The 23901-nt window shown below is 38.5% G+C and overlaps 1 protein-coding gene across 1 annotated transcript in view; it reads left to right on the top strand.

Annotated features, from left to right (window-relative positions):
- GPC5 (glypican 5) overlaps positions 1-23901 on the top strand; it is an 809030-nt gene that overhangs the window by 259917 nt on the left and 525212 nt on the right. The gene's annotated exons all lie outside the window — the stretch shown is intronic.

The raw sequence follows: 23901 nt of genomic DNA, 5'->3' as shown, positions 1-23901 counted from the left end.
CCCACCTTGAATTGAAGAGCTCCATGAAAGATGTATATCCTAGTTATTACTAATTAGTGAAGTGCCTCACGTATGGAAGATGAAAGTCAAAAGTTAGCTTACCCAGTTGGACCATCTGCACATATGAATTGCAAGAGCGCACCTCACTGTCGCAATAAGTAGCAGGAATCCCAGAGCAAGCCATTTCCTCATCCGGCGAGCTTTAGACATGTGAACTACCATGCTTCCTATCATTAGCAATTAAAAATAACACACGTCAAAAAGCAGAAGCTGCCAAATTCACCTTCTTAATAAACCTCAGAGCCCTTCTGGGAGGTTTGCTGCTTCCCTGACAGCTAAATGGAAGTCAGACCCGTTAGGATTATGTGATATTAGTTGGCTTGCACTGTGTTTTTTTCTTCATTTTATCTCATAAAACACATGGCACCGTGATTAGTTATGAAATGCTTAATTTTCAGCAGTAAGAAAATTGCATCAAGTTTAAAAGACACACATACACTTCTCTCCTTGAGAAATGGAGCATGAAATTTTCCTCCAGTCTGTTTTCTTCATTTATTTTACGTTTTTGGCCGCTGGAGATGCCCAATGGCTCAGTTTCAACTGCAGTAGCCCAGGACCACTCCCAGGAGCCCAGAAAAGTATTTGGCCAAGCCCTTGGAAAGAGTATCTGGTATTTCTAGACACATAAACTGGGATTGGTGAAAATTTCCTTGGAACAGTTGCCAAAATGTGTATCTCCGGGTCCCCTTGGTACTTGAGGAAGGAGACTTGCTAGGTTCAGTTAAGGTTATGCTATTCAAATGTGTTGCTACTTGACAAATAAAGGAGGGTGGAATGAAAACTGAGAATGCAGTTGATACCTGAGTATCTTCTAGCATACGGGGACATTAAGTATACGGCTTTTTTTTTTTTTCTTCCATCATTTCGTTTCAATAAACCTTGCAAATTTTCCAAACTTGCCTAGTTTAGTGCAGTTATTGTGGCACTATTTTAAGACTCACTCTTGGATTGATTTGGACCTCAGCATCTTTCAAATATATGGTCTGTTTCCCAGAGATTTTACTCAAGGGCACATAACCAGATATGTGCCCATAATTTCATAGTAGTAATGAAGGATTTTTTGGTAATGCCGACCCTTTCTTTATTATGACCATGACCACAAGTTAAGTAGAAAAGCACTTCCATGCTTAGGTTTACCTTCAAATCTGATATGTTTTTACCTGATGATAATGCCAGGTCCAACAGTTTTTTTTTTTTTTCTTTTATCCCTTTGATTGAGTAACATTACTTCCTAAATTGTCTATTAATACACTGATACTTTCCAGGCAAACTTTCTCAGAAGTGTTATTTTTCTTAATAGAGGCTCTTTGAAGCAAGGTTCAGAGCATAAAAAGAGAACCTATCTCATCATTTATCTGTAAGAATAATATAACAACTAATTTTCATCCAGTGATGCAATGTCAGGTGTTAACGTTTTGCTAACTGCTGAGTGCTGTTAGATAGCACAGAGTTAATGACCCACTACTTAGAAATAGCGTTACCTGCCTCTTGTTTGCAAAAAGCAATGAACATAGCAAATTACTATATTTCCTTTTGTTGTGTAAAAATAGTTTAAATGGCCACAGAATCTGTACTTTTTAAGAAGCAGTATAAGTAAACTCATTCATTTATTCAATCGTATTTATTGAGTGCTTACTGTGTGCAGAGCACTGTACTAAGCGCTTGGGAAGTACAAGTTGGCAACATATAGAGACGGTCCCTACCCAACAGTGGGCTCACAACATAATCCATCATCAGTTGTTGGAACATGGGTTATTTGAGTATAGATTTGGTCTTCTGTTGATATTGGATTTTTCAGAAGAGAAAAATGTAAGACATGGGGGGGAAGGGATAATATTTGATACTTTATGGTTATGACTACATTTGTTTTTAGGATTCTGGAAAAGATATATAGGAGCTTAACAGGTCAGCAAGTGTGATAGGAACTGGGTATCTCAGGGTTGGCTAGCAATGCGTCACCAACCAACAAAACATTTTGCTATTCCATAACCACACTGTCTTCTCTAATTGTGAGTCATTTAAATGGAATACAAACTTAAAAAAGTGTTTGCATTGACTGGTCCACAGCACTGAATTTAAAGTTTTGGGGCTTTTGCTATTCATCATATGCATGCATATGGGAAGCAGCGAGGCATAGTGGATAGAGCATGGGCCTGGGAGTTGGAATGTCATGGGTTTTAATCCCATCTCCACCACTTGTCTGCTGTGTGACCTTGGATAAGTCACTGAACTTCTCTGTGTTTGTTACCTTATCTGTAAAATGGGGATCAAGACGATGAGCTTCACATGGCACAGGGACTGTGTCCAACCTGATTAGCTTGTATCTACCCCAGTGCTTAGTACAGTGCCTGGCACATAAGTGCTTAACAATTATATATCATTATTATATATAATATAATATATAATATATAATATAAATATAATCATCATTCACCATATTGGAAATATCTGCTTTCTTTTACTATTGCATAATATGTTGGAAAATCAGCCATCATACATGCACATTTATAATTGCAAAACTTGAAGTATGTAGCTCTTTTTTGATATGGGAAAAGAAAGTATTGGAAATGCATTTAATTACTTGGGGTGGTTATCTAATGTAACTACTAGCTTATCTGAGTTAATTCAATGGGAGGCTGTTTCCTAGCATATATAGAATAACAAATTTACTTTGCTATTGGCCTTTTGATTTAGAAAAATCAACTGTCAGTGTGAAGCAAACCACATCAATTAATGTATAATCATCTGTAAAGGAGTTTAGTAACTGTGAAACTAACTCACAGTAGGCTTTGGATGGGTCTTGGAAGGGCCTTTCCTCTCTTGCCCAAAGCACTGGGAAATTGTTCTTAGGGAATAATTTGTATTTCACTTAAATGCATCTAAAATTTTATTAAAATAGCATTAGTTATATTTTTTGATATTCACACACTGTTTTCATAGTGAGAAATATTTATGAAAGACATGTTATCAGTTTTCCTTTGATGTTTGCACTTGGAGTTTGCAAATTTGTAATAAGGAAATTACTAATATGATACATAAATATGAGATAATAGATCTTAGTTAAACACCTGAATCCTGGATTAGTCCCAATTCATTTAACAAGTTGACTGCTAAATTCTAATGAATATGTGAACATGAAAGCTCTTAAAATGGACATCTGCTAGAAGAATTCATTATACTGTTTCTAGATTAGATTATTGGAATACAGAAATTTGTCCTTTCCAAGAAGGAGCAGTCTTATTCAAGTTTGTGTTATTGCATAGAGAATGGGAAGTATTGATTTAATTTAAAGTATTTACATTGTTATACTTTGTTACATTGTTATAGTAGGTGAGAATTACCAACACTGTATTTTTTTTTAAAGTTTACTTGTCAAATTATACTTTATTTTTACTGAAACTTGAAGAACTACTCATGCTATGCTTGTTTGGAGATATCAACCAATCAGTCCTGAAGCTACCTTTTAAACAGATGATAAACCTCTATTTAAATGTATTTGGTAAAGGACTGCACTTCCAGATTAGCAATATTAAAATTTAATTTGCCAACTTTATATGTTGCCAACTTGTACTTCTCAAGTGCTTAGTACAGTGCTTTGCACACAGTAAGCGCTCAATAAATACGATTGAATGTTCAATAAACTTTATAAAACTGAAAAACTGAAAACTTTGTTATCTTTCCTGAATGGAAACTTTTTTTAAACTTAGGACATGTAGCAAGGAAATCATTTTGAAATAAATGAACTTGTCCATGAAAGCAAGGTGACACAGTTTTTCAAATATAGTATTCAGTATAGTGTATGTTCAACAGATTTTGTTGAATGAATGTCTCCAGCCTCAGAAAAGTTTTGGAAAGGATGAGAGGATGAATTCTGTCCTGTTGGGGAGACACTTTCCAGAAAACAATCCTTCTGATTTGTTCAGTCCATCACCATCAGGCTCTCAGGACACCATTTATTTCACATCCACTGTAGCCAACACTCTACAAGTAAATAATAATAATAATACTGGCATTTATTAAGCACTTACTATGTGCAAATCACTGTTCTAAGCACTGGGGAGGTTACAAGGTGATCAGGTTGTCTCTCAGGGGGCTCACAGTCTTAATCCCCATTTTACAGATGAGGTAACTGAGGCACGGAGAAGTTAAGTGACTTGCCCAAAGTCACACAGCTGACAATTGGTGGAGCCGGGGCTTGAACCCATGACCTTTGACTCCAAAGCCCGGGCTCTTTCCACTGAGCCACACTGCTTCAGTGCTAAGTAAAGATACTTAGAGTAATGGATTTCATAATAATTAATTCATTTTCTTAGATCCATAGTCCAGGATGGAGTCTCTTTCCCTGAGATTTTCACTATCTGCTTTCTACCCTTTTAAGGAACTTTTTATTCAAAACTCAGTTTTTATTTTAAGCAGATCTAAGTAGAATTTGAGTCAATGAAACAAGTAGTTCTGCCTAAAAAAAAAAAAAAAACACGGGGACAAACAGGATGGTTGGTAAGGGGGCCTTGATACAATGGTAGGTACAGGTTATGGTAAATGCAGGTCAGCGTAGTTTCTCTTCAGGAACTGACTGGCATTCTGAATCCTGGAAAAGGGTATTATCCTTCTTGAACTATGTGTATGAGTATTAATATAAATAAGTCTTCCATGTCCTGCCCAAATCATTTATACCCTTGGGACTGCTTGTCAACACTTATGTACATATTCACAATTATCCCTAATTTTAATATCTGTTTCCCACTCTAGGCTGTAAGCTCCTTGTGGATTGGGAATGTATCTACCAACTCTGTTTCACTGCACTCTCCCAGGTGTTTAGTTCAGTGTTCTTTGTACAGTAAGCACACAGTTAATACCCTTGATTGATTGAGAGGGAGTGGAAGCAATTGATCTGTTGGAAACAATCCATTTGAAGAGTTTGTAAAGTATTGGGAAGAAGGGAGATGGAGTGATAGTTTTATGGTGCATGGGGGTCTGGACACATTAAGCATGGCAAAGTGGGAGCTTGCTTCAGGATGGGGAAGTGGAAAAGTGGGAGGGTGAGTGGATGTAGGTGTTTGGAGGGAGCTGGGGATGTCATTAGGGAGGGATTGTGGTGCCCTCACGCCAGGTGTGTTCAAAGAACTGTATAATACAAAATAAAAGAAATAACCCTGCATCAAGGATAATAGCAGAGAAATATGTCTGAATGTTGATAAAATATTTGTAATTTTTGTAAAAAAAAAAGTATGCTAAATCATACTTCCAAAATTGATTTCCAAAAGAGTAACAATCTGAAGCAACTTTCCTGAGAAAATGAAAAAAAAAAATACAAAACACTACAATGGCAAATATAGAACCTATTGTTTAAGAAAATCATTTGAAATTCCATAGCTAGACTTTTATGTCCCAATTGTATCAGGATTCTTAGTTTCAAATTGACTTGTCTTGCAGCTCATTTTTCTGAATTGCCCAGTGTATTGTTTGGGGTCTCAAAAACAACCATTATTTTATTTCCTTAGTGTTTGTTTTTTAATGAAAAATTGGCATTGAACCTTTTTCCAATTGTCCTTCCTCAAAGAAAGATTAGTTTCTTCGTATTTACCATTTTCAAATCTTCCATTCTATCTCTTGATGAGATTTGTTCAGGTAACTCATCTATTTAAGCAGATGTGTGGTTCATTATTTTTCCTCCTCATTGAGCAGTCGTCTCATCTGAATTCTCTACTTCATTTAATTTTTAGTTGCAACATACATCTGCTGTTACCTTAGCCATGTTGCCATTTTAACAACCTACTTGGGAACTCTGACCACAATATTAATGTGTTAAAAGGGAATTCTAACCACCGTTCCTATGTCTTTGATTTTTCTCTCTTCTACTATCTAATTACAATTGAAACTACTTTTTTTTCTTCCTCCTAAAAATGTACTAGATTGGAAATTTTTAGGTTGTTCGTACAGATTCGATGATATACGTCTACCAATAACTCTCCGTCCCAGATTTGAGGCTCTCTGCTCAAATGAGTCATTACTGTGGCTTCAGTTTAAATCTTGGTGCAATGTGTAAGCTGAGACTCATCGTCCTGGATGTAGTTACATCTTCACCAAAGTCCTTAAATGCCATCCTTCACCATTCACCCATTCCGGCCCATTCCTCCATGTTTATGTTTATTGGTTCTGTTGGAAAGGGGCAGTTTATTAAAGTGTTCTGTCTCCTGACTTGTATTCCAGTCAGGTAGTTGAGGGTTTATGACCCTCTTTGTGAGTGAATGGGGGACACTGGATTTCTGTGTTGGGGACATTCCCTTCCAATCTAGCCTAATTAGCTGTGCCTGACTGGGTTTACAGCAGTCCATGCAGTTAACCAGCCCCAGCAGCATATTGAAGAATTAGAAGCATGAGAACAAGAAGTATAAGCGAAGCAGCGTGGTGTAATGGATAGAGCACAAACCCATGAGTCTGAAGGTAATGGGTTCTAATCCCGGCTCTACCACTTGTCTGCTGTGTGACATTGAGCAATTCATTTTACTTTTCTGTGCCTCAGTGACCTCATCCGTAAACTGGGTATTGAGTCTGTGAGCCCCACGTGGGACAGGGACTTTGTCCAACCTGATTTGCTTGTATCCACCCCAGCGCGTAGTACAGTACCTGGCAGATAATAAACATTTAACAAATACCATTGTTATTATTATTGAAGTGTGGCACAACTGTTATGTACAGCACCTCAATTACTGTTTCTTTTAACAATAATTTTCAGTAGACAAATCAAGAAGGCAAATATCCTGTAGAGTGAGCTAGCAACGTAGCATCAAAACTCAGGCCCAGTAGCAGTCATCAGGTTTCTTCATGACTTTGAGAGCTGAAGCTACTGCAGACATCATGATTTTTAGAGCAGCTCCATCCTAGCTGCTTAATGATTAAAAATAAAATTCATTAATTCATTCAATTGTATTTATTGAACTTTTACTATGTGCAGAGCACTGTACTAATCAAGATGGAAGGCAAAAACCTTGCCTATTTTACATCTTTTGACAATATGCTATCTAGGTTAAAGAATTCTGTGACATGTAGTGTTGTCAATTGGGTTCTTGATTGCAAATAGTTTCACTACCACCACTGTAAAGAATGGATATAATAATAATAATAATGATGATAATGGTATTTAAGTGCTTACTATGTGCCAAGCACTGTTCTAAGCACTGGAGGAGATACTAGGTAATCAGGTTGTCCCACATGGGGCTCACAGTCTTAATCCCCATTTTCCAGATGAGGTAACTGAGGCCCAGAGAAGTGAAGTGACTTGCCCAAAGTCACACAGCAGACAAGTAGCGAAGGCGGGATTTGAGCCTCTGACTCCCAAGCCTCCCAAGCCTATGCTTGTTCCACTGAGCCACGCTGCTTTTCTATACTTGTATTAATGTTATTTAGGTTAAGGGGTATACTTGTATTAATGGTAATTGTGAACCAAGTCTGCACTCTGAAATACACATTTAAATAGCATTTGTTGTCTCTGAATTTGTTTGGAAATAACCTTAGTTTGGATGTATATCTAACAAGACTGATTTTCATTCCTTTTCTCCCAGCAAGCCAGCTGAAGTTTGGGTGACCCTGAACTTTTGTCTGCTTGAGTCAGGGACTGAATTAGGGAGGTAAAGCTAGTCCAGGGGGATTTAGGCTGTTGTGGAGTAGATCCAACACCTCTTGCAGGGCCCCCAAATCATCCCATCTCTGGGGTATTCTCAAAACCAGAAATGTCATTGATCCAGCTAGGTAGGCACTTCAAACAGTGCTCTGCACACAGTAAGAACTCATGCTGTTGATGGATTGAACAAGAATCCTGGCATGATATAGCACTGTGGGTTGTTCCCTGAGTGTTAAATTTCATGCTTGTTGTACATAAGAAGAATGTACTTCCGCTGATTCAGTTTTGCAGCTAATGTTATAAAGTGTGGATAACTGTAACCCTGTATTTTCTATTCTCTTTCTGGCCTATTCCATAGAGGGATTAGGTAAACGGGGCCAACTGTGGTTTGGGAGCAGCAGATGGTTGTGTTATCTGTTATCTTTAGGGTCTCCAATTCATAGAACCTTAATTGATTAATGAAAGTGGAGACAGAAAAAATGAACTACAGTGCTAGCAATAGCAGAGCCATCGTTCAGTAGAGGTCAAAATGGGTTTTAAGCCCCTTGGTTTTTACCTTTCCCTGGGGTTGGGACTATAAGATTGAAATTATGCCTGTTTTCCAATGTTCATTTGAATGCATTATTTATGAAAAACATGTCATTTGATGAAAATAAAGGCATCTTGAATGACTGGAGGAGAGATGTGAACTCCCTTCTTTCCTTTTCTCAATTCCGGTGTTCTAAAAAATGGGTTATCGTTATGTGAGCCGCATGATCTGTTTCAGTTATGCACCACGGGAGGTGTAATTTGGAAAAAGGAAACTGGGCCAAGAAGTTAAAATCTATGGTTCTGTGTTGAAAACTCCACAGGTAAATGCCTTAATATTGATCTTTCATATAGGCTTGAAGAGCCTATCATGAAGATCTATTGACTTCTGTTGCTTGTGAGAAAGCTATAAGTATTTTCTTCCTTATTTTATTTTTACCCATTGAGTTATTCAAAAACATAACACATAGTAAGCGCTTAACAAATGCCATTATTATTATAACACAACTTTTTCCAAAATAGTGCACTTTAGACGTGAATGCATTATAATGTTAGTAAGATAAGTGCTGATTTCAGAGCCATGGTTGACTCCTGATTTTACCAAAGAGTTTTGAAGTTGTTATTGTTTAGTATTTATCAATCACATTGTAAGAAGCGCATTAGATAAAATACAAGAAACTAGCAGTGGAAGATTTTCAAAAGATCAAAGGAAGGACAGACAAGGGATAAGGTTCTGGGATTAGTGAAAAGAGTGCATGGAGCCCTTAGGGATTGCTCAAGATGAGCGAGAAATGGCAGGAACAGGATGAACCAAGGCCCCCTGAGTATGCACCCATAGAGAAAGGAAAGCCAAGTGAGTGGGTGCCTATTGATAGCTGCATAGTATAGAAATCAGGATAGTGGAATGGCTTGGGTACCAATGACTTCATTAGACTGTTTCAACCATATCCTCTGGGCAATTCTGTTCTTCATCAGTCAATGCATCAATAGTATTTATTGAGCACTGAACATATGTAGAGCACTGTACTAAGAACTTGAGAGAATACCATACCTACTTCTCATCCGTCTCTCCGCTGACTCTTTGACAATGCGCTCCTTCTGTCTTGAACTTCTTCCTGTTTCATAACTGACAGACCACTACTCTCCCCATCTTCAAAACCCTCTTTAATTCACATCTCCTCTGAGGCTTTCCTTATCTAAGCCTTCATTTCCCATATTTTTCTTCCCTTCCACACCTCTTAAGCATTTGATTCTGCACCCTGAGAGCTCACCTCCTCCAGGAGGCCTTCCCAGCTTGAGCCCCCGTTTTCCTTTCCTCCTTCCCATCCCCCCCGCCCTACCTCCTTCCCCTCCCCACAGCACCTGTATATATGTTTGTACAGATTTATTACTCTATTTTACTTGTACATATTTACTATTTTGTTAATGATGTGCATCTAGATTTACTTATATTTATTCTGATGACACCTGTCCACATGTTTGGTTTTGTTGTCGGTCTCCCCCTTCTAGAATGTGAGCTCGTTGTTGGGTAGTGACCGTCTCTATATGTTGCCAACTTGTACTTCCCAAGCACTTAGTCCAGTTCTCTGCACACAGTAAGCTCTCAATAAATACGATTGAATGAATGAATGCACCCCTTAAACATTTGATAACTCACCCCACCCTCAGCTCTGCCTCCTTTATGGACGTATCCCTTACCTTTGTCATTTTCCCCATCTGTAATTAATTTGAATGTCTGTCTCCACTTAGAGTATGAGCTCATTGTGGTTCAGGGATCATGTCTGCCAACTACAGTGCATTATACCCTTCCAAGTACCCTCTCAGAATCACACCTGGTGAGTTTCCAGTACTCTGTCAGTCTTGGCTATTGGTGAGGGTGGGTGGCAAGAGGGGGGAGTCGAGCAAGGCATCATCATCAATTGTATTTATTGAGCGCTTACTATGTGCAGAGCACTGTACTAAGCGCTTAGCACCTATTCCATTCCTAGGTTGGGTAGTGGCTAGCACGTGGAAGGCCACAAGTCAAAATTTACCTATGCTGGGCAGCAGCGTCATGGGAGAGTGTTGGGGGCAGAGTCTCAAGTTTAATGCACGGAAGGAGGCAATGATAAACCATTTTTGTATTTTTACCAAGATAACTCTATGGATACGCTACCAGAACGATTGCAGATAGAGGTGGGGTGTTTTGGTAGAGATGTGTCCATGGAGTCGTTATGGCTCAGAAACGACTAGACAGCGTAAGAAAAGACTCTTCCAAATATTTAGTATAGTATTCTCTACATAGGAAGCAGTCAATACTATTGATTGAATATAATAGAGTTGTTGACATGACCCTAATTTGGCTTTGGGATTCACGGTGTGGTTTTTTGTGGGAAAGGGAGAATTCAGTTATTTGAAATTTAGTTTATTTTCTCAAATGAAAAAATGGAGATGGCCTATTTTGCTAACTCATACTCTAAGACCAAGTTCTTCTTTTAATAAGGGGGTGAAAGAGCCAGAGAAGGAAAATGGGAATTTCCTTGTTACGGTCAAGTCTTTTGGTGTCATTTCATTAAAATTAAAATTGAGGTAATAATTATGCAGTCACCCATGGAGTAACTAGCTTTTGTGATAAAGCTTTCCAAAGACTTTACTAATTACTGTGGTTTTCTGAATGTAAGTTGAACTCCTCAGTGTTCAGGTCATTGAAAATATCATGACCTAGTGTAGGTAGAAATCTTGACTTGATCTCTAGACTGTAAGATCACTGTGGGCAAGGAATGTTTCTATTTATTGTGATATGGTACTCTCCTGAGTGCTTAGGGTGCTCTGTATACAGTGAGAGCTCAATAAATATGATTGAATGAATGAATAAGCCATGCACAAACGTTGCTTAAAGTTTAGAGGATGACATAAATTGAAATAAGTTTTAGATAAGAAAGTATCAGTATAAAGATATGGATTTAAATGCTGTAGGGCTAGTGTATCAAAATGTTTATTAGGGTTCACACCAAAGCAGAGGTGAGGCTGAGGGTCGGATGAATAGGGTGGGGGGGGGGGGGGGGGAAGATAAGTTAGGATGGCCTGGGAAGAGACAAGTTAAGATGGCCTTTCAGAGAAGATACGATTTTAGTAGGGCCTCAAATAATGATGATAATAATAGCGGTATTTGTTAAGATCTTATTATGTTCCTTGCACTGTTCTAAGCATTGGGGTGGATGCAAGCAAATTGGGCTGGACACAGTCCAAATGGGGAGCGTGGTGATATGTCGCATATGAAGTGGCAGAAAGTTCCAAACCAGAAGGAGGATATGTGGGCAGGGCATTGGCAGAAAGACATTTGGGATCTAGATACAGTGAAGAGGTTAGGGGTTAGAGAAGCAGGGTGTTTAGGCTGGCAAGCACTAAGAGATTAGCAAGGAAGGTAAGGTAGAAAGGGAAGAGCTGAATGAATGCCTTAAAACCTATGGTATGGAGATTCTATTTGATACGGAGTTGGATGGACAACTCTTGGAGGTTTTTAGAGAGTGAAAAATATATATCAGAAAAATGATTTATGTAGCAGAGTGAAGTATAGACTGGAGAGGGGAGTGGTAGGAAGCAGGGAGAGGGAAGGCATGATCTGAATGATGCTGCAAAGTGAAATAGGGACTAGAGAGCAAAGAGATAGAAGGCATGGATGTCAATGAGGAGGCTGATGCAGTAATGAAGATGGAATTTAAGTCCTTAGAACAGAATGGTAGCAGTTTAGAAGGAGAGAAAGTGATGGAATTCTAAAGGTTTTGTGAAGGCAGAACCAACAGGATAGTAAAATATTGATTATGTGGGTTGTGTGAAAGATGAACTAGGGATAATGCCAAGGTTATAGGATTGTGAGACAGGGAGGATGGTGGTGCTGTTTCCAGTGATGGGGAAATTCATGGGAAGGACAGGGTTTGGGTAGGAAGAGGAGTTGTATTTTGGATATATTAAGTTGGGAGGTGTCAGCAAGACATCCAAGTAGAGGAAATGAGAAGGTTCCAGGGAAGGAGATGTCAGAGTTGGTGAGGCAGATGTGGGAATCATCCACATAGTTATGGTCATTGCAGTGATGGAAGCAAATGAGTGTTCCAAGGAAGTGGGTGTAGATGGAGAATAGAAAGGCACCCAGAACTGAGACTGAGTGGTTGAGGAGAACATGTATTCAGATTGGAGTGGAGGCCACTGAATTTGGAAAGAAGGGTGATATTCATGACCTTTAAGAGGGGATTTTCCTTGGATTGGATGGGGTCAAGGAGAGGATTGGAGGTGAGGCGGAGTTTGGAAAGAAGTGGTAGGAACAAATAGGACAGGAAGTTGAGCTTGCAGTGAGATCAATTGGTCTACTTTGAGTCCATGAACAACCAGATTCCTTCCTGTATTGGAGCAGAAACCATGTCTACTAACTCCATTGTATTCTCATAAATCCTTAGTTAAGTGATTGCACACAATAGGCACTCAATGAATATTGATTGGTTCCCCACATACGCCTCAGATATTTTCATCATTGTTATTATGAGTAAAGTTGAAAACAGTTGAAAACAAGTATACAAGAAAAAGATTTTGTTGGCTGATGAAAAGAGAAAAAGCATGCAGAAAATATGTGATACTCTCAGAACACCTAACCATGGGATTGTCTCTACTAAGGTTTTATAAACCTAAAGTGTGCCCCTCAAGAAAAAGAAGGTTTGGAGATCAGGTATAATTAGGATAAGATATTTGAAAGCGAAGTATATGAGATGATGCTCCAAAGAATTGGGATTATTGAATTTGTGGCAGATTAAATGAAATAGTCTTGATTAGAGTCTTCAAACACATAAAAGGTTATATTATGGATGATAAAGATGGTAACCTACTCAGACCATACAGAAGGAAATGCATTTAAATTGCAGCAAGATGGATTTAGATAGTAAATAATGTAATGGTAAATGAAGTTATAAATTCTAATTACCTGGAAGTTATTAAAATAGGAAAACTATTCACCTGCCTAGAGAGTTTAGGTAGGTGACTTCTGAATTTTACTTTTAGCTCTGTCTTAAAGATAAATCACTTCCTTTCATTTTGTATCATTTAGTAAGGATTGCTCTAGGTCTGTGTGTATTCCTAATACCTATGCCTATGTAAATTGTATTTCATAGGGGTGTTAGTAGAATGTTATCACATCTCATTCTTTTATGCTTTTCATTCATTTTCCCACCATAGATGGATACTTTTTTTTAATAGTACCTATACAAAAGGTTTAAAGAGTTAAATTTGATCTCAGTCTAAATTCAGGAAGGCCTCAATTCTTATAATATTGCCTCCTTTTCAATCTTTCTCAGTTACTCATTTAATCATTCAACTCAGTGCAAATAGTCCATCAGGTCCTTAACAACAGAACAGTGACACAAAAAATGGAAATCCATATTGTGAACAGGTTCTAAATCAGCCTTCTCTGATTAATTCCCCCTTTATTCACATAGCCTAACTCATCCTGACTGAATCAATCAAAAAGCTATTACTTTCTTACTTGCAAGTGTTGCTTTCAAAATCAATAAAAACTGAGTTCATTTTTAATATGCAATACATTACCTCAAAATTCCCGTTTACTTGAGTTGGGAATTTATGAAAAACCTTCGGAATTTGAAAAGTATTTTTGGTTAATCCTGTTTTCCTCTTCATAATTTTCAACTCCTGCTTCACATTTTATCATCTTCCATTTTTTCTTATAGTTGTACATGTTTATTTCACTAAAAGGAAGAATCTACTTTGTAATTAATTTCTCAAAGCCCTAGGCATAAACTTTCTAAAATTTTTTATAGAATCTAGATGACATACCATTTTGTTGATTTTTATATCTTTATAACAAGTTCTTGGGATTGAGAATGGCTATAATTTGCAATACTGATAAGCAACCTAGACATATCTCTATTTTATCCCCTTCAAACTGTAAGCCCCTTTTGGGAAGAGAATGTATCTACGACCTCTATTATATAATGTACTCTCCTAAATTCTTAATGCAGTGCTTTTACACACAGTAAAAAAGGTAATACAGTGCTTAGCACACAGTAAACACTCAGTAAATATCACCAATTGAATTATTATAGCTAGAGAAGCAGCATGGCTCAGTGGAAAGAGCACGGGCTTTGAAGTCAGAGGTTATGGGTTCAAATCCCGGCTCTGCCAATTGTCAGCTGTGTGACTTTGGGCAAGTCACATAACTTCCCTGGGCCTCAGTTACCTCATCTGTAAAATGGAGATTAAGACTGTGATCCCCCTGTGGGACAACCTGTTCACCTTGTAACCTTCCCAGTGCGTAGAACAGTGCTTTCCACATAGTAAGTGCTTAATAAATGCTATCATTATTATTAGATACCTATTAATATCACAAGGATCAAGCAATAAACAAAATTAAGGTCTCTCCATATCACAGTTTCCCAAGCACTTAGTACAGTGCTCTGCACACAGTAAGCACTCAGTAATCAATCAATGGTATGTATTGAGCACTTAATGTCAATGTAACATTGTACTAGGCACTTAAGAGAATACATTGCAACGGAGTTGGTAGACATGTTTCCTGCCCACAAAGAAACACGGCCATGTGGCCACAAGGATTTTTTGGAAAATACCATTAACTTATTTTATTTTATTTTGTTAGTATGTTTGGTTTTAGACTGTGAGCCCCCTTTTAGACTGTGAGCCCACTGTTGGGTAGGGACTGTCTCTATATGTTGCAACTTGTACTTCCCAAGCGCTTAGTACAGTGCTCTGCACACAGTAAGCGCTCAATAAATACAATTGATTGATTGATTGATAAATGTAAAAATGCTTATTTAAGAGAGTGGGCCAGACAATCTCAGAGCAGCAGTGTGGCTCAATGGAAAGAGCCCGGGCTTGGGAGTCAGAGGTCATGGGTTCAAATCCTGACTCCACCAATTGTCAGCTGTGTGACCTTGGACAAGTCGCTTAACTTATCTGTGCCTCAGTTACCTCATCTGTAAAATGGGGATTAAGGCTGTGAGCCCCACGTGGAACAACCTGATCACCTTGTATCCCCCTTCGGCACTTAGAACAGTGCTTTGCACATAGTAAGCACTTAACAAATGCCATCATTATTATTGTTATTATTATCTGAGTTTAGGAATAAGTGGTCACTTGCAATTTCTGTGCAAATGATATTTACGTAATCAGGGATCTATGCATTGGCATTGGCATTCTGGCACAAAGATGATGGTGTTGAGCATGTTAGGATAATAATAATAATAATGATGGCATTTGTTTAGTGCTTACTATGTGCAAAGCACTGTTCTAAACACTGGATGATCTTGATGACGTGCTTTGGCAAGTAGTGAACTTTCTTTCCGCCCCCCCTCTTTCTTTGCAGGTGATCAGAATGGTCCTGGAAAAAACACTTTGTAGCCATAAAAATTTGTCAATGTTCAAGCTACTTCCTAGGCTTAATATGAGCAAGAAATGGTGTTGGCATGTTTGCGTGATAGATGAATTTCCTCTGAGTGATGGATAACCACTCCATCCCTCTAATGGCATTTCATCTATCAGGCTCTTTTGATGATGTTGATCACATAATGCCACTGACTCAATTTTTGTGGGTTGGCTGTACTGCGTAAGGTTCCAAGAGCTTTTTTCCCGAAGATTGTTTTCCTTTGGGGTGTAAGGAAATACGTTATTTCTGAGAGACTTTTCCACAAAGGTCATTTTGTACCTTTGTTGCTCGTTCAGTCCAATCTGCTCTAAATCTGAGCTGCAGTGAAAAATAAATAACTAAATGACACTTTTTGTCTCACCAGCGTGATTGGCCGAGAGACTCTCAGGCTTTGTGCTAGTAGCATCTATGTCCCCAACTCTTGTCTGGACAAGCTTCAGGGTAATCTCCAGAATCCAGTTAGGCTGAATAAAATATGGAGAAGTGGGGGGAGGTAGGGGCATCAGCATCCCATAACAGTTGTCAATCACACTCTGCTTTAGTCAGGAAGCAGGCACTCATCCTGTTCTCTGGGTAAGTCACATAATTTTTCAGTGACTCAGTTTTCTCAACTCTAAAATGGCCATTAAATATGTGTTCTCCCTATTTTAGATTGTGATTCCCATATGGGACAGGAGCTGTGTCTGATTTGATTGTATTGTACTACCTCAGCACCTAAAACAGTACATAGGAGAGCTTAAATGCCAACATTTTATCATTTTTAATCACTGGTATTTTTTGAATGCTTACTGTGTGCAGTGCTTCAGACATAGTAAGTGCTTAACAAATACCATCATTAAGCAGTTTGCATAGTAGAATATGCTAGATTAGTAGACAGTATCCCTGCCCACAAGGAACCTACAGTCTATAAGGGAGATCGACGTTATTACACATCAAGGAGATAGAGTATAAGGATATTGACAAATACTGTGAAGCCGGAGTGTCAAAGTGATTAAGGTTTACACAGCTCAGTGAGGTGACACAGAAGGGAGGGCAAGCAAGAGAAATCATGGTTTGGTCAGAGAAGGTCTCTTGGAGGAGATGTGGTTTTTAGAAGGATTTTGAAGGTGAGGAAGAGTGGTGGACTTTTGAATATGAAGAAGGAGGGGGTTCCAGGCCAATAGGAGGATGTGGACAAGTGATTGGCAGCCGGAAAGCAAGGTATAGAGAATGTATGGATGTTAGAGGAGTGATATGTGTAGGCTATGTTCTCATAGGCTATCATTGAGGTAAGAGAGTGATTGAATGATTTAAAGCTGATGGTAAGGAGTTTCTGTTTGACATGAAGGTGGAGAAGCAAGCATTTCAGGTCCTTGAGGAATTGAGAGATGAACTAGATTTTTTTTTTTTTTCTCAGAAAAACGGTCCAGGAAACTACATAACACACTTGCTGCTTTGTCACCAAAATCATTATCAGGTGCTGCCATGGCAACCTGGACACAATTATACCCTGAACACCTTACTCTCTGACTTTAAGATGAGATGGGAAGCATGCCAGTCATGAAATAATATGATTTACTAATACTTATTTGGGTTGTTCTGTCATTTGTTTTGTCATGCAGAGCTGGATAGAGATGGCTAGCTAGTATTTCTGTTGAATGACCTTCAGATGTCACTATGGACTGAATTGGCATATCCTGCCAAACTCCCCTTCAAGATGGGAGAGTACATTTCTTCTGAGGGTTTGGACCCGTGGGTTTACTGGCATTAAAGGAAAAAAAATAGATTCCTTTTCATAACTGGAGTTGGCACCTAAGGACACAGAATAAAAGCCAGCTCTGCAACTGACTATCCTTTCTCCTTTTAAAATGGAATCATACCTTATCAGAGAATGCCGAGCAGGGTGTTAAAAAAAAAAAACAAAAGCAAAAAACCAAAGAAACTCCTTACCATCATTTTTGTGCACTAAATTTGCCAGCTTTTTTTAAATGCATACCTGCAGGTTCAACTCCAGCAGCTCTCCATCTGTTCATATAATGCTCTTTAAAATGGCATGATGTTGATGATTGTGGTGCATGGAAGACACACAAAATCAGAAGGATAGAAGGATAGGGAGCACTTCATTTAAGGATATTAATCTCCTAAAATGCCTACTAGACAAAATAGATTTTTGAAAGAGCACAGTGTTCAAATTTTAGAGCAACTTCACTGCAATGGTTATCCTTGGTGAACTCCAAACAATGGGTCTTCATTTTAGGATTCATTTACTCATGAGCTGTTTTTTCTAGTTTATAATAACAGTACTCCCAAAATTTTTTAAAAAATAAAAAAAAACAAAACCCTATCTGGGTGTTCTCCAACTCACCCCCAGAATCTCATCTGTTTCCATTCCCTTAAATTACCTAGTGCCTTCCTTTTTGCTGACCTTTTGAATAATAGCCTTTGAGCCGCTTTCTGTGCAGTGCTTCAACTATGCAGTATCTGACACCTAAATTTCTTTTTTATTAACTTTAATCTACAGGTGAAACCTCAGAGCTCACTTTCCCCTTTATAATTCCATGCCTCATGACTCTTTAGTTAATGATTAGAATGAGAAACCCTAGTCAAAATGAAATGATCCATTATTCTAACTTCATAATATTTTTCTTCAACTTGCCTTCCAGAGGCATTTTAAGGATTAACCACAAATGAAAAGCAATAGGGATTTCAAATTCTTGGAAAGAAATTGCAATAAAAATAGCAATCATTATAATTATTATTAATGATGACTATATTACTCTGGTGATGTGGTGGCAGGCAATATGAAATATTATTTTTTCATATCATCTCAGCAATATTATCATTTGTTTTGTGGACCCAGACTGAATAGAACAATATTAGGCTTTTGAAATATGTTACAATCATCTGTAGCAATTCTTTAGATTAAAAAATGACTCCTGACAAAGATAATGTATTTGTATTTGCACATGTGTAGAACTGACCCAGGTTTGACTATCCCTATTATGTGTAGGTGAAGATTATCCGTAGTTGCACCTTTGTATTTGTACCATAGTTCTGGTGTTTTATTTGTGTTTCCCTCTTGGTACCATGATATTCCCAATCCCTGTTGGTGCTCCAAAATAGAAACTCCATGTCTGACTGCTTCAGGCTAGACCAGTCATTCATTCATTCAATCATATTTACCCATTTTTGCTTGAAGCAATATGGGAAATGTAGCCAAATTGTAGTTGTTCAAAATTATAACAAAACAGGGACCTACAAAATCTGCTGGGGAAGAACAAAGTAGAGGATTCAAGGGGCATGCTAACTGCCATCCACATGTAGTCCTTTACTAGTCACTGAGATAAAGTAATCCCTATGCACTACCACTGAACCATTGAAGAATGTGGATCTCAGACCAAGAAGACATCCTATAAAAATGTTAAGAACACTGTACTAATTTCAACCTGCAAATAGGAAGCCTCTGATTTGTGATGAAGATCCAACAAATATTTGGAGACATGACCTTACCTCTGATATTTTAGTATTAACCCCTGCCTAAAAGCCATGAACAATGGAAAAGGACCAGAATCTTGGAGCAGTCCTGCCAGAATCTGCAAGCACACAGAGGACCTAGTCCTCAGCTAACTTTTTGAGCTCTTCCTCAACATATGGAACACTGACTAAATGCCTCAAAATAAAAACATATCCAAACATATACAAGATGCCAAAGCCTTAATTCAATCACTATCTTCATACATAGACATAAAGACCCAGAAATCTAACTTCACAACTGCCATTCCAGGATCCCCGTTACCTGCATATTCATGTTGGCCTTGTCTCCTCATCCTTACTCTTAGAAGAGCAGTGCAAGTCCTTGCTACAATAATAATTAATAGTAATTATGGTAGTTGCTAAGCACTTACTAAGTGCCAAGCACTGTTCTAGGCACTGGGGTTGTACACAGTCCCTGTCCCACATGGGGCTCACATTCTTAATATACATTTTACAGATGAGGTAACTGAGGCCCCAAGAATTAAGTGACTTGTCCAAGGTCATACATCAGGTACATGGCAGAGCGGGGATTAGAACCCAGGCCCTTCTGACGCCCAGGCCTGTGCTGTATTCAATAAGCCAAGCTTCTTCTTCATCTTCATCATCTTCCAGGCTATCTTCACCTATTGGAGCATGGAAAGGCATAGCTTTGCAATTCAATAATATAACATTTAGCAATATGTACTCGAACAAATTTAATCACCCACTCTCTCAGCTTTAAAAGCAGTTTATGGCTTGTGCTCTGAGAGGCCTGAATATAAATTTCACAACATTGCACCGACTTTTTTTGATATTCAGTATTGTGCTTTTTCTTTTCTGTAAAGAAACTAGTAAAGATATTGGTGATTATTTCTATAGTTATTTAGTGCTTTGCACATAGTAAGCACTTAACAAATGCCATCATTATTATTTTAGAGTAATTTATTTTCATTCATGAGGAATATAATCCTTTCTCTGTAATAAGGATGGAGGATTTCTATTGCCTATGGAGGTATTAGACTACAAATTTTAAATTCATTTTGCCAACAATTGGACATCATCATTAAATCATATTGCCTATTTAAATCCCTCTAACTCAGCCAGTTTGCCTGAACTTATAATCCTCTTGGTTTCTCGATCTGGAGAATGAAACAAGAAATACATAATCTTGTAACAGGTTTCCTTTGCACTGATTCACTTAGGCTAAATGGGAGAAAATCTTGGGCAAAGAAGTTATAGAAACACAGTTACTACTTGAGAAAATTGCCCATTCCCCACTCTTCACCAGCCTAACCATTTTCTCCATCTTCTTGGATCTTATTTTCATAGAACAAGGATTTTCTTTCTAGTTTTACGAGGATTGAAAAGTGATGAAGTGAAAGGCAGCTTGCAAATGCTTCTTAATTTTATTGCCACGAGTATGCCTTTCCACTGAAACCATTAGGCAGCAGCAGCCAGTTCAGCTCAATGAGATGGGGAGTCAGTGACATTCCCTTTTGAGTCTTCTAAAAGATTCCAACTGCCACCTGCAATACGATTGTGCCAAACCTCTTCAATTATTTACTACTCTTTGCTTGGACTCCAATTTCAGTGCTATCTCCTAACACACTTCCCTTTAGAATCCCCCAGTTGCTCAGAGCTTTACTTTTAAAAGTTCGGGTTTGGAAACATTCATCATAGTTTGCCTCAGAAAGCGAGTTTTGTGCAGCATCAAATGGTCTCAGCCATTAAATTATGAGAAATGGCAGAGATGGAGGAAAAAAAAGTGAAGCAGAGATGAGCCTTTCTTTCTTGTAGTGTACAGGAACATAAATGGCTGAATCGATAATCTTTAAAGTTTGAGGACTCTTTAGGATTAAGAAAAGAATGTGACATCTAAATTGTGAGGAAAAAGAATACTAAAAATTTTACAGCTCTTTAAAGTTCAAAATTATTGCCTCATAGACAGAATCCTGCTGAGAGAATGACTTGCCTTTTGGCAGGGCTGTGTTCAAATCATGAGATGTAGATGCCTTTTCCAGACTTGGAAATGCTCACAGACTTCTGTGTTTGTGCCAGTTTAAGCTTCATAATAAATAATTCATTCCAGCTTCCTTTTTCTTCTTTGAGGAATTCCCCAAGATTGAGTTCTAGTTCTTCTGTTAATTGGAGAGGCGAAAGTGGAGCTCACTTAGATTGTAAGCCCAATGCGGGTCAGGGGCTGTGTCCAACCTAATTAACCTGTACCTACCCCAGCACTTAAAACAAAAGTGAGCACTTTACAAATACTGTAAAAAAGCAGACTGTTTGTTCCTACTTCCCTCTTCCCTTGCCTCCTCTTTCCCCCCCACCCCTTCTTGTCCTGTCACCCCCTCCCATTCCTCCCCTCTGCTTCTGTTTGTCCTAGCAAGACAAAACAAGAAGTAAAGTTGGAAGTCCTCATTTGAAGCCTGTTACCCACTTCTGATGGCAATTTCATGAATTTGAGAAAAGTCTTGTCTGCTTTTAAAGGAATCCTGAAAATTTTAAGTTTAGGGTGAAAAACAAAAACAAGCCTTATGATCCAGACTACTATTTTTCTGGATTTTATTTATATATGTATATATATCAGATACTATGTGATGCATTATAGGGATACCTATACATTGATATCTATATTTACAGAGGTATCTCTATAGATAGATAAGCATGGCCTAGTGTATATGTATGATTTACTATATACATATTTTTATATAGTAACATTTACTTCTAGCTTTCTATATAGATGGCTTGGAGTAAATAGTAATACCTGCCTCTTGCTTGGTGTCTAAGGATCTGCCTGCCATCCATCTCTGATCTTGGAATGAGTTTAAGAAAGCTGAGATAGAGTGTGGTTTAATGGAAGGAGAAGACCTGGCTTCTAAATTCAACTCTACCACTGGTCTTTGGTGTGAACTTCTTTCTGGGCTTCACTTTCCTCTTACCTATAAAATGGTGATAATTCCTACATCAGAGGAATATTATGAGAGGAGAAAAATTGGATTGGTAATCAGTTGTATTTACTGAGTGTGTACTATGTGCAGAGCACCTAAGCACTTGGGAGAGTACACAGAATTAGCTGCCCATAACAAGCTCACAGTGTAGAGGAGGAGACATATATGAATAAATAATTTATAAGATATAATTTAAAGAAATGTATGTAAATGTGGTGTGGGGTAGGGGTGGGGTGACTATCAAATATCCAGAGGTCACAGATCAAACTGCATAGATGGAGAAGGGAGAGCAATTGGGGCAAAAGAGTGCTTAATTGGGGGAAGGCCTCTTGGAGACTATCAATCATATTTAGTGCTTACTGTGTGCAGAGCACTGTACTAAGTACTTCTGAGAGTACAATATACCAACAAAATGGACACATTCCCTGCCCACAGTGAGCTTACAGTCTAGAGGATTGTGACCTTAATAATGCTTTGAAGGTGGAGGGTGTGTTGGTCTGATGAATCAGGTGGGGAAGGTAGTTCCAGCCCAGGAGAAGGAGGTGGGAAGGGGTCAGCAGGAAGATAGATGGGATTGGGGTGTAGCGATTAAGCTAGAGGAGCGAAGTGTGCGGGTTGGATTGTAGTAGGAGTACAGTGAGGAAAAGTAGGAGGGGGCAAACTGTTTTAGTCCTTTAAAGCCAAAAGTAAGGAGTTTCTGTTTGCAGAAGTTTTTGGGCATCCACTGGAGGTTCTTGAATATTGGGAAGGCATGAACTGAACGTTTTTGTTGATAAATGATCTGTGCAGCAGAGTGAAGTACTGATTGGACTGGGGAGAGACAGGAAGGAAGCAGCTGCCATAGTCAAGGAAGGACAGGATAAGTGCTTGGATCAGCAAGGTAGCAGTTTGGGTAGAAAGGAAAGGTGGATTTTAGCAATGTTGTGAAGGTAGAAACGACGGGATTTCATTACATATTGAATATGTAGGTGGAATGGGAGTGATGAGTCAAGGACAACCCTAAGCCTTTGGAATGCAATGCAATAGCCTTTGGAAAATGAATGCTATACGAATTAGAGGTAGGGTTACTAAAAGGGACTACCAACACAACATCAGAAATCAAGCCTACGTATCTTCCCTCTCGCTTTCCTATAGTTTTGCTGATTTGGTGTTCATTCATTTCAACACAGATTTCTCTGAATATCAGCAGGAATGCTGTTTTTTAGTGTTGTTTCTTGCCTAGTTATCCCCTCTTGTCACTGTTATTCCCAGGCAGTGGGTGGCTTCATGTATGCAGTGGAAAAAGCCTGGGCTTTGGAGTCAGAGGTCATGGGTTCAAATCCCGGCTCCGCCAACTGTCAGCTGTGTGACTTCTGGCAAGTCACTTAACTTCTCTGTGCCTCAGTTACCTCATCTGTAAAATGGGGATTAAAACTGTGAGCCCCCCACAGGACAACCTGATCACTTTGTAACCTCCCCAGTGCTTAAAACAGTGCTTTGCACATAGTAAGCACTTAACAAATACCATCATTACTATTATTAGTGAGACCCCTCTAGCTAGTTCAGTTGATTCCTGATGGGTCCATTGTTTTGATATTCACCATAGTCACACTTCATAACTGAACCTGATTTGTTTTAACTTGGGGGAAAAAATACTCCTCTCAAACACTAACAAGGTTTAAATGTTCCCTATATAATCAACTGAAGCAGGCTCACCTTCTCAGATGTCTCGATGACCATAATAAAGAGCACATCTAAAACCTGTTGTTTACAGAACACTTGTCCACTTTGATAGAAATCTAAATGTTGATCCCTATTTATCCATTAATTGAAATCTATTAAGGGATTGC

Source organism: Tachyglossus aculeatus, chromosome 17 (genome assembly GCF_015852505.1).
Source record: "Tachyglossus aculeatus isolate mTacAcu1 chromosome 17, mTacAcu1.pri, whole genome shotgun sequence".
In the NCBI taxonomy this organism is placed as follows: Eukaryota; Metazoa; Chordata; class Mammalia; order Monotremata; family Tachyglossidae; genus Tachyglossus; species Tachyglossus aculeatus.
The sequence above is the reverse complement of the archived record's forward strand: the minus strand, read 5'-3'. Positions and strand labels throughout refer to the sequence as shown.